Genomic DNA, 11779 nt, shown 5'->3' with positions numbered 1-11779 from the left:
TGTGCTACTGTAGCTACTTCTTGACCTCTGAGAAAAGTTGTTACCTGCCTGTACTCTGCAGAAATCTAGGCCTTGAAATCAGCATTAAGATTTCCTCAGCTGCCACTGCAGCACGTGAACATGTTCTTCTTGTCCAGAGCAGCTTGGTAGCAGCAGTCGTGGGTGTTTGTGAGCTGAGGAGGCATCACATGCAGCACTCTGTAAGCCAGAACTGTAAAGCTGTCCACAGCTTCGTGACTTTCCTGCTTGCATGTCACCTGCTGACATTCACAGGATGCACCTGTTTGTCTCTGAATAAACTGGGCACCTCTGGCCTGAATCTCCACAAGTTTCACAGTCCCTGTTTCATAATTAGCTCAGCCTCACCTTACAGCTGCTTTGCAGTTCTCAGCAGCCCTTATGGCTGATTTCTGGCAGCCATTATCCCCTTCCAGCATAGGAGCAGCTTCAGCTCTGAGTCCTGGGAGAATGGACAGGGCTGGCAGGATTATAATGACGGAATACAAAATGAGTGCATGGGCACAAGGAAGGTAGGCTGAGAACATACATGACAATGGGGGGAAATTAAATGACAGCTGGGAGACACCACAGATCCCTAGGCTTTGTGGGACCCTAGGTAGACCAGCTAGGATGTGAAAGGAGGGAGGGAGCTCCACAGCTTGTGGATCCTTCACAGGGTGAGGGATCTCCTCTGCTGCTGGGGATGAATTGCACTGCTGCTGCCAGCCCACTGCCCAGGCTTCAGAGCTGCCCAGGCAGCCGTGTGCCACTGCAGAGTGCCAGGCGGCATTTGTTATTTTCAAAACACTCTGCTGTGAATTACAGCCACAAAGGGTAAGTAGCTCCAGGAACGGCACAGGAGTGCTGCGGTCAACAGCTGTGTTCACAGTGCCATCCCTGCTCAGGGAGAGCCCTGGGAAAACCTGTGTCACCAAAGCAGACACCATCAATTACATGAGGAGCAGCCATTTGATGCTCAAGGACAGTGAACAGTCTGTGATTTCAGGAATTAGTTATGGAAAGCTGGGACCCTCAGGCTGAGATAATAAGAATAGCTGGAGAATTAGGCAATTCCCTTATTAATGAGATGACAGACTGCAGTACCTTTGCCAAGGCTGTATTGAGTACACTGAGGGGCAGAGGAGTTTTCTGGCTTTGCCAACAGCTGCTTCAAGGTGAAGTACAAGGGGAAAAAGAGAAAAAAAAAATTCTCCACTGTGTCCTGATATTCATTTTTCCATGTTAACAACTCAGGGCCTGGAACAACACTGGGCTGTCTGCAGACCTTTTGGAACCTGTGTTTGAGACAGCTCCCTCACCTCTGAGAAATAACCTGAACAGCAGTTAAACAGTACCTGTCCTAAATACTTCTTTCCAGGAAGGAATTAAAGAAACTGAAACTTTTGAAATCCTTCTCCATCTCCTGTCCAAGACAGGAAGTCAAGGAGCAGTAGTACATTATTTCCTTATAAGAAAAAGCATATCTTTGTGTTCTTAGCTAGAAAGAGTGTCTACACCCTTGTCTTCTCTGCTGCTGCAATGCTTAAAGATACATGTAAGCAAAAATCCATTTTTCCTTTGGGATATGAATCTTCAGCAGATGCTGGTGGGAGTTTACAGGTTTGGTTCTTTGTCAGTGCTTGCAAAAGCAGCCAGAAACTGCACGAGCTGTGGATGCAGTGCTAGAGCTGCTCCAGTCAGAAACTGTGCAGCCTGTTCTGTGGCTTCCTCAGCATCTGGGAGCAGTATTGTCACTATCCTGTCAAAACTCGTTTGTTTGCAGCACAGCGATCTGCCTGTTTCTGTAGGCATGTTTAGGAAGCCAGTTAGTGACTGAAAGATGACATTGGGTTTGACCACAAGCAAGTGGTTCACAAGACTCAGAGTACACACAGCTGAACTTTTCATGCAAGGTTCTTCCCCTAGGAAGAAGGGAATTGAAGACTTTCAGACACTGAGGAGAGTCAGCTGCATTCAGACCTAGCACAGAAGTGGTAGACATTAGTTTCTAGTGTCACAGCCAGTTAGAGCTGCTGTTGACAGATTTATCTTCTGGCTTTGTAGCTTGTCTCAAGGACAATTCACCTACTGTTCCATCTAATCAAGTCCTTGCTCATCTTAAGCATGTTTGTATCTCTGGCATCTTGCTCAATATATCCACCCTTCAGAGAGGTGTATGAGCAAAGCAGTGGTTCAAAGTTTGATGGGAGCAGAATTAGCACCTTCAGTGATGCTACTTGGTTGAAGCTAAGCCCTCTGGACTAGAAGAGCATCAGTGCCTGGGGATCAGCTTTGTGCTGAAGTGCTCCTGTCATTTATGGTAGTGCAGCGATCCTCCCAGCCTGCTTCTTAGAAGTAGGCAGAAGCAACCCCTTTCAAGAGGAGGTTCCTCTTGAAAGACCTCTTTCAAGAAAGTGCCTTTCAAGAGCCAGGGAGGTAACTGCTTCTCATAACCATGCTGTGGTAGTTTAACCTGAAAAAACCTCAGGCCTGAACTTGTCCAAGGCCTCTCAATTACAAGAAGATCTGAGAGCATTCCCTCAGGAGTCCTGGTGTGCGATACTTAACTGTTTTGCTCTGATATGCCCTTATGCCCTATTTTTTACCACAGTTGTTGCAACAGCTCTGGTCTCTGTGGACAATGAGCGTTCAGGTTTCTGCAACACAAAATAATCTAAATGTGAGCCCCAATGCGGTAGTCCTCTTCCTTTTTTAAGGGCTATACTTCAGTTTGGAAATTGGTTTGCTGGTTACCTGTGTTGGGGAGATCTCACAAATCAGTAGCTTGACTTCTCTGAAAGCTCCTTATCATTGAGAACAAATATCAGCCAAAGTCACAGGGGAAAAATGTAAGAAAAAGAAAACCTGGTTTTGAAAGAGGAAGGAGTGGGCCATGGAGGCCTTCCTTACTGATAAGCAGCCCCTGAGCTGATCAGCTTTTTAAGATTAAGGTTGTTTGATCTGCCACTTGAGTTTCAGGACATCTTCCATCAGGTATGGTAAAAGCTGACATTCCATTCCTGGCTATGAGAACTAGGCCTGCTAAACAAAAGTGTCTCCAAAACCAGTCATGTCTTTCAGGGAGGATCTTCTGCCCTTTATTCCAGGTTCTGTCTTACCTGGTTGCAGTATAGACACATTCTCAAGGGACATAGTTATTGCTTGTCTACACAGTGCTTTAGTTATTTCTGGTCACATGCAAACAGCTGAGAAAGCACAGAAAGATGGATTGAGGGCCTCATCAGGCAACAGGATAGCAAAGGGTGCTCTGTGGTAGGGAAAAGGAGTTTATGTAGGAAAGAAGAGAGGGTGTAGCAGGGGTGGCTGTGCTGAGGAGTAGAGATGAGGGAAGAGCTTAGAGGGGGCAGTGGAACAGGAAAGAGGCAAAAGGGGGGTGTTAGCCAAGACTGATGAATGCCAGTTGTGTGCTGGTTTCTGAAGGCCCTGTAGTCAGAGTAGTAGCCTCACATACAAATGCCTGGAGCTTTTGAGATACAGCCCATCAAGCACCAAAGCAGCAAGTGTGCAGCATGACTCTGGGTGAGAAAGATCAAGAAACAGAATGCCTGACTCCTAAATGGGTTCCTTTTACCCTGCACTACACTCTCATTTGCCATTCCTGCTGCTGTTTGCAACGCAGCATCTGGAGAAAGCAGTGCCCTTGTACAGAGTATTTGGCTCCAGGAGAGTTCTTCCAGCATTGGATTTGGCCCATGGATTTTAATTACTGTCCACTGTGATAGTAATGAGAGCCAGTGGAATTGTACTGATTTTATTTCCTTTTAATTTGTTATGATGCTCTGGATGCAGATTAATTTTCCCAGCTCGGTGTATGTTATTGATTCATCCTGCCTCGTGATGTGGTAAATGACTTGAAGAGATGCCTGATTTCGGTATGATTTCACTAGCTTCCCTTGCTAGCTCTCTGCTTTCACATCATTGAAGCTGTAATGTGGATGGGGGACAGAACCTGAGCTCTCTCAATACAAAGCCATACCAGAGGTTGAGATAAGGTGGCTGAGACAATGTTTATCTGGTTGTAACAGGGGTGACTGCAAGGTAGCATGCAGCCACATTAGCAGGGATTTGCTCCACAGGCTCAGAGGCACACCAGTGGAGCCAGGTTGGAATGTCAGTATATTGGTATAAGTGCATAGCCAGCCTTAGCCTGGAACCACATGCTGGCTCTGCACCACACAGCATTCTGCGCCTGACTTCTGGTGGTTTGCTGGGCCTGCCTGCAAACATGGTGCTCCACCTGAAACTAACTCACTGGACATTGTGGTGCTTAGAAGCAGTGGGGGTGGCTTTTGTCCCCCATGGCATTCCTATTCTGTGTCATCTTGGACAGCAAGTAGAAACGGAGAAGACTGAAGACAGCAGCTCTACATTTGTCTGTATGCCAGTTCCTTGGCATGGACTGCATCAGGAAGCCTGGTGTGCCAAGACCTATCTTGGAAAGCTACTTTGTTCTCAGCCATGCTCATAACCTCTCAGCTCAAAGCACTGCAAACCAATACTCTTGCTCTGTGTGTTGTTACAGCAGGAGGCCACCTCAGCAAGTCCAGAGGGACACTGCACTGCATGAGTGATTCAAGTGTCACATTGTCAGAGGCCATCGGGTATCCAAGTGCAGTCATTGGACTGGCAATGAGTAGGCCTGCAGCTCAGATGTCATTATCTGGTTGCTGATGATGGTTATCAGTGCCTTGGAGGCATTTCCTGGAGCAGAAACTGAACTCAGGCTAGGGTAGCTTTGCCTCAAATCAGAATCTGAACAGTTACTTCAGATGTAAAATGTTACTTGTTCTTCTTGCAATAAAATCCATCAGCTGTGTGGACAATTTTTAGATATGGGAATGCATGTACTGACCATACAGTACTGGGCAAGCAAAGATAAGAGATAAATTGGAGATAAGAGGTAAATACCAGTTTGTCCTGTCACACAGCTTTCTTTAGGACTTAGAAGCCTATATCCAATTAAAGCAGCCAGGCAATTAGCATCAAAACAGTTGAGCTGGGTCTTTATCTACTGTACGTAGGTGCAAGGAAGTCTCAAATTCATCTGAATGTGCTTGTGCCTGCCCCCCTTATCTTCATCTTGCAGAAGTTTATGTTTCCAGACTTTACCATGTGTGACTTGTCCATAGCATCATGGTGGCAGCAATCTGCTGTCCATCTCTGTCTTCCTTCATCTCCAAAGCTATCCTGTGCACCTGCCTGCCAGCATCCTGCTCATGCTGGCCCTGGAACCGTGAGGAACCTCTGCCACCAGCTTCCTGAGAAATACTGGGCAAGAGATTAGGAAAATGCTCTTTGGAAGATGAGAAAATAGCACTAGGCAGAAAAACTGAGGTAAACCGGAGCGCAGTGAAGACAGAGACTTCGGATTAGATCCCAAATGTCATCATCCTGGGGAGCTTGGGGCAGAATCCTGCAGACCCTCAGCCATGGACACACATCCTGCACTAGCCCAGCAGTGTCACAGTGCCCTTGTACCCTGCAACATTTTCCCAGGATATTTGGCATTCAGTTATGAGGAGCAAAAGCTTTGAGGACCTAGTGATTCACCAGAGAAGGAGCTTATGCTGCCTTAGGCCAAGCAGTACAAATACACACTTTGGCTTAGTTCCACCATATCCTTAGAGAAAATAAAAAACCATTTAACTGTTGGTTTTTTTCCTCTCCCTTCTTAGACTAAGCCAAGTTTCACACTTAGCTGGGCTCACGTGCAGTGGCACCCAGTGTGCCTTCAGCACACCACTGAGGGCACAACTGGGAGAAGAGCCCTTCTGTTCCCTTACTGTTGTACCCCAAGGAAACAAATGTGTCTCCTCAGCAACTTAGACTGTTTTGTGGTCCCAGCCACATCAGTGTCTCCAAAGTCCTAGCTGGCAAATTACATCCATTTTCTCTCTTTTAGGTTAAGAAGAAAAAAAAAAAAACCAAAAACAAACAAACAAACAAAAAAAACCCCAAACAAACATAACAGAAGCATCTAAATTGTGATATTCTTGATTTAAACTGTTCGTCTTCCTTTCTGCCTGAAATAAGCACTAAGCTGCTTTGTGCCCTTCTCTAACTTATTTTCACTATTTGCACTGGGAAAGTGGAAACCGGGTGATATTTGAACAGGCTTCCAGCCTCCACCCTTCTCCAAAGTGGTTTGCATTGAAATGGACTTTCAATATCTCCCTGAAAAAAAATGGGATTGTATTTGAACTGATAAAACTCTTGCACCACTATCTCACAGAATCATTTGGAAGGAAACAGCATTTCTTCCAGGATATCTTCAGGGTTTTGTGGTGGGTTTTTTTGTTTGTTTATTGGGAATTTTTTGGTTTTTGGTGTGCTTTTTTGTCTTTTTTTTTTTTTTTTTTTTTTTTTTTTTTTTTTTTTTTTTGTGGTATGCTGTTTGGGGGTTGGTTTTGGTTGTGGTTTTTATTTTCTTTGTTAAATGATAAAATCTCTAAGCTTCCAGCTGGGATTCCCTAAAGCACTCTCACATGAGCATCAGGGATGATGGCTTGCTTAGAGAAAATGCTGTAAATACCAAATGGTCTCCTGAAGGAACAAAGCAAAGGAAGCCACATAGCAACTGCTGTTGTCTGGCAATTCAGAAGGGCACTATGCATCCTAAAGCAGCTCCCAGAGCAATGGTACATCATCAATAGTCAAGTGCCCTTTCCAGAAGATAAAAGATGACTGTTTAAAAATACAAAAAAGGGGAGAGAGAGAAAGAAGGAAAAGGAGAAAAGAACAACAGTGAAAGGCCAAAAGCAGCTCCGAAGACACAACCACACACAGAGTTACCCCAATGGTGTGCGAAGAGATGCATTTATGCTTCATGGACCAGTCCTTTGACACCACAGTCCTGTCCTTGACCACGTACCTGCATAATTTCCTTACAGCTTCAGAGGGGAAGGCATCTGTGACCTTTGAGGTAGCTAGAGGTATGCCAGCTTGTGCTCAGGCAGTGGCTTGGAGCTGTTACACTTGAATACAGGTTCCAGAGTTCAGTTAGTTCCAACTAATTACACTTCAGTTTTAGGAAACCTTACTTGGCTTTCCTTGGTGCTGAAAGACTGCAAGGAGGGGAAGGGTCTAGTTTTCACATATACTGGAAGGTAGTTTTATTATCCCCTTTTACAGATATCAATCGCGAGTGTCTTGTCTGAGAGGACCCAAGGCAATCAGAGGCCAAACATCAGTCTCAGAGGTTACCAGGTTACAACTTGTTCACAGCATTTTCTACTCTGTAGCTGCAGAGTCACAATGTTTGCTTCATTCACCACTTCAGGGTGAGAAGTCACAACGTTAGTTTGTGGCTCTTTCAAATGATTTTCAGCTATATCCACAAAAAGTTCAGGAGCGTAAATCATTGTCCTGCAACCTCCTGCAGAGAGGCTATTAACAAACAGCAAGAGGAGACAGTGCTGCTTCTTTCAAGACAAGGGGAGTTGGCTTAATTTTTAAAACACGCTCACTAGTGATTGATCAAGCGGTATTTTTGGAGAAGAGAGGAAGCTGGCAGTCTCCTGGGACCAGGTCAAACGTCTCACGCTGTCAATTTCCTGTATCAGAGTACTTCTATCAGAATACTTCAGATACTAAGGCCTGGCCAAAATCATCTGCTCTGGATGAAGCAGGAATGGCATCTGGAAATAAAATCTGGCTTGAGGCAATCAACAAGGCATCAGGATCTCTTCCCTGTTCATCAGGATCTTGAGTCAAAGGCTATCTTGTTTCACTGTCTTAATATGATCCAGAGGTGCTGTACCATAAGCACATCACAAGTTCCTAAGTGGCCAGTGGGGGACAAAAGAAGGCAATGCAAACTGAGAACAGGACCATGACTGGACACGGTGCTGGCCTATGGGGCCAGTTCTCATCGTCACCGGCTGGAAAGATTGATGGGCTTCAGGCAAGGTCTTTGGCTGTGGCTAATAGAGGGTTTCACGATTGATTTAGGGGACAACCCCCCCTCATACCAGCAGCTGGGAGGCAAGAGTATGTTGATTGCATTAATCTGTTTTTACTCTTTATTAACTACAGTTCCTCGTACCTCTGCAGGAGGATGCAGAGGAAGAGGTGTATCAGCCGTCTAATTACAGTGCCTGATTTTGCTGCTGCTTTTACACTTTTTACCATTGACTTCAGCACAGTTAAAAAAAGCCCTTGTTTCATCAAGTGGCACCAGATTTAGTTAGTGGGATTCTGTTCCAGGGCTTCTGACATGCTTCCAAAATCCAGCCCTGGCACTGCCCAGGCTGTAGGTAATTTGATTCTGATGGTGCTGACAAAAGCCTTGAGCAACAGCAGATACTGCACCTTAAGATCTGCATACTCAGACGGTAGTGCCTACTTCTTTACATGACCAGAAAAGCAAGCCAACACCCTTAGTCATCCCTAATTTATGGTAAATATTGAAATCTAAACTTGATTTCAGTAAAAGTTGTGAAAAATAGAGCCATTATGTTCTGCAGATGTTGGTGGCTGAGGCAAAATGATTTGTGCCATGGCAAAAATCAGTGATGTTAGCTGTCTGGCTTCCATTTGAGAGACCTCAGCGATTTTTGTGGATGGCAGCTGGATGATCTCAGTGACAGGAATCAGGGCCTCTCACTTCACATGGAGAAAGCCCTTTAATCTTGTAACTAGCCAATCTTTGACTTCATTTTATTTAAAGATTTTAGGCCCTGTTCAGTGCTAAAGAGGATCTTGCTGATATCCTGTTACCTCAGCAGCAGCTGATATGCAATGAATTATTCAAGACTAGCCAGTTGCTTCATTAATTTTAATAAATCAAGTTTTCCACCATGTTCTTTGCAGTACTAAAAGCTGGGATGTGGTGAGGTAAGCCAGTTATTTCCTGGGGCCTTTTTCCTTTGGTCCAGGTTTACATATCTGAAGACCTTGATAGTTAACAAGAGATTAGTAGCAGGCAGTGCTAATTTGAGGTAGATCTACAATGGGCAGAAGAGGTAACAGAACTCCTTTCCATCTCTTGGGAGGTCACAAAGCCTTGTCTTTACATAGGGAAGATGGCTTTGCATGTACAAAAATGAACTCAGCTGTGACATGCTGACCTCCAGGGCAGATGTAGCCTTTCAGATAGATGACCTGGACGCCACAGCAGCCCACAGAGGAGCTTTCCATCTCTCATGCAGACTCACTCTTGTGAAATTATTCTTCAGTCTTGAATATTTCTCCACAGCAGGCAGATTATGGTGTTTATGAACAAATCTCATTTAGTAAGCATCCAGTTGGATCAATCTTGGATGCAGCATATGCACATGTTACCATGCACAACTGTTAATACCTATGTAAGCAGTATCTCTCGGTACACTGCATACATCCTGTCCAGGCTGCTGATATTCTTCACAGTGCAATAGCTCCCAACAGCAAATGCAAACTTGTTCTGGTGACTGTTGCAACCTATCTTTGCCACCAGCTTCTGCTCAAATTCCACAACAGAAAATATTTTCTGAGACTGAAACACTATTAGCACTTTCTGCACAACTCTCGAATAGGCAGGAACATACTCGTTTCTGTTCATTATCAGCCTCAAAATTGCTCAGTCTTTTCTTTGCATCTGGTCTCCCAGCCAAATAAGAACCAATCTCATAATGGAGTTAAAGGCAAAAAGATGCTGTATGTCCCCTATATAATTTATTCTTACACTATTGTGCTGCATTGCATAAAGTCAGATTGACCTATTTCCTCCTTTCTCTCCTCTGTAAAATGCAGGGCAGGGCATTTGTCCAGCGCAGGTCTTGTAGAGGGTTTAGTGCTTATGGCCTTTGTCCTTCCTGTACACAGGACACACAGATTTGCTGGAGAAAAGTAGAGCATTCAGCCCAGACCCTTTCCTACTGAGGCTTGCATCCAGCCCTGACTATTGCTGTGTTCAGAGAGCTTAAATTGTCATGAGGACATGATCACATATAGCACAGTTGCACTTTTCAGCGCATGCAAGGAAGGCAGCAATCTGTAACTGCTTTTGTTATACTGTATTTTAGAAGAAGGAAGATGAACTGCTGAGGAAAATAGAAGCTGGACACCAGCAATGCTGAGCATTAATTGTTTACAACCGTGGTGATAAATTCAGTGTAGGGGTTAGCCCATGAGTATCTAACCTGCCAGCATCTATGTGGTGCATACTCTCATGAATGTGCTGCTGGTAAGGCATCCAAGTACAGCAGCTTATCCACAGATCTGACTCCAAGGCTGTTTGATGGATAAATGAAAGACAGACCTTGCTAAAGGAAGGTCGTAGTTATGGGAGACTTAATGATTTGATCTTTGGGGATGGGGCATGAAAGAATAGCACCTAATTGTGAGAAATAAGAGTGTGGCTCCTCAGAGTATATTAAATAGCAGTACCCATAAATCTGTGTTTCAAGGAGTGGGAGGGGAATTTGCAGATCCCTGCAACCATTGCAGAGGTTCAATATTTTCACTGTGAATTAACGTACCTTTCTGCAGTCTGCTTTAGTTTAGCTTCTGTTCCCAACCAACAGGAATGTGCTGGTCTTATGAAATGCTCTTATGAATTTTCCAAACTGACTTAAATCTAAGGCCACCCTTATCTCATGTTTGGGTACTCAAACAAACAAACAAAAATTATATGAGTCACCTCAGATTCTGTTGCAGAGCTCCAAGACAGATATTGCTGAGCAGCCCACAGAGGTAGCTTACTTACTGTCATTTCACTTTGTTTTTTGGAATGACACTATGCTGCTTTTAGGACCCAGTGTATTTCAGCTCCTTCATTCCATCATTAATCCTGAAGCTCTTTAATGCTCCCTATGTCTTTTTTCCCTTATCAGTTTTGTGCAATTCTTAGCTTGTCATTTTTTTTTTACTACTTTCTATTTTCCCAGTGTTTATATACATATCGTGATTGCTTTCACTCTCCCAGTAAACAAGAAGCCTATTTTTTTTCAAATCAATATATTTACTTTCCTCAGGCACAGGATTGAGGCTATTTGATCATTTAGAGAAAAAAAAAAAACCAAAAAACAAAAACCAAACCAAACCAAAAATACAACCCAAGCTCCCAATTATAATTTGTATTTTTCTACTCAAATTTCCTTTATTACATGGCTCACAGTTGTTTTCAGCTCTCTGAAATTGACATCTGTAAATTTGTAATGATGGATAATTGGTTTGCACTGAGCTCTGTTTGCACACAGCAAATATAACTGTGTAGTAGTGATCATTGGTAACTAAGCAACCAGTTACGTTTTTAATTCTGTGATCAATTACTTGCTATCTGTCAAGATGAAGTCTAACACAGCATGTGCCCACAAGGGACACAACAGTTTCTGGAGTTAAGAACCCATCATCTATAAGATTGGGAGTAACAATGCTATGAGACTCCTGACTTACCACTCTGACTGGAGTCTCTTACAGGCATGTAGCATTTGTCTCTTTCAGTGGATGTGAAAGTTTAACGGTCTTGTATTCTTGATGGTTAAAGCAGGCATTATTCAGAAGTAGTTCATTGGCTGCATATTTATTTTCTGTGATGCAGGCAGTGACAGCAAACACATTTTTTTCCTTTATCTGTTAAAGCAAATTATTCAAAGGCTGTCATCTGGGTGGCTCACCATTCAGAAGTCAAAAGGCCACTTATGACAGGCTTGAGTTGTGTTGCTCCTACATCCTTGAAGGTCTGCTGGCAGTGGTCACTGCATGGGACATTCAAAAACTCTTGATTTCCTACTCTCTTATTCCATGTGAACATTTCTATCTTCTGTTTAAGCTGAGAAAG

The sequence above is a fragment of the Psittacula echo genome (assembly GCF_963264785.1).
Source record: "Psittacula echo genome assembly, chromosome: 6".
In the NCBI taxonomy this organism is placed as follows: domain Eukaryota; kingdom Metazoa; phylum Chordata; class Aves; order Psittaciformes; family Psittacidae; genus Psittacula; species Psittacula echo.
The sequence above is the reverse complement of the archived record's forward strand: the minus strand, read 5'-3'. Positions refer to the sequence as shown.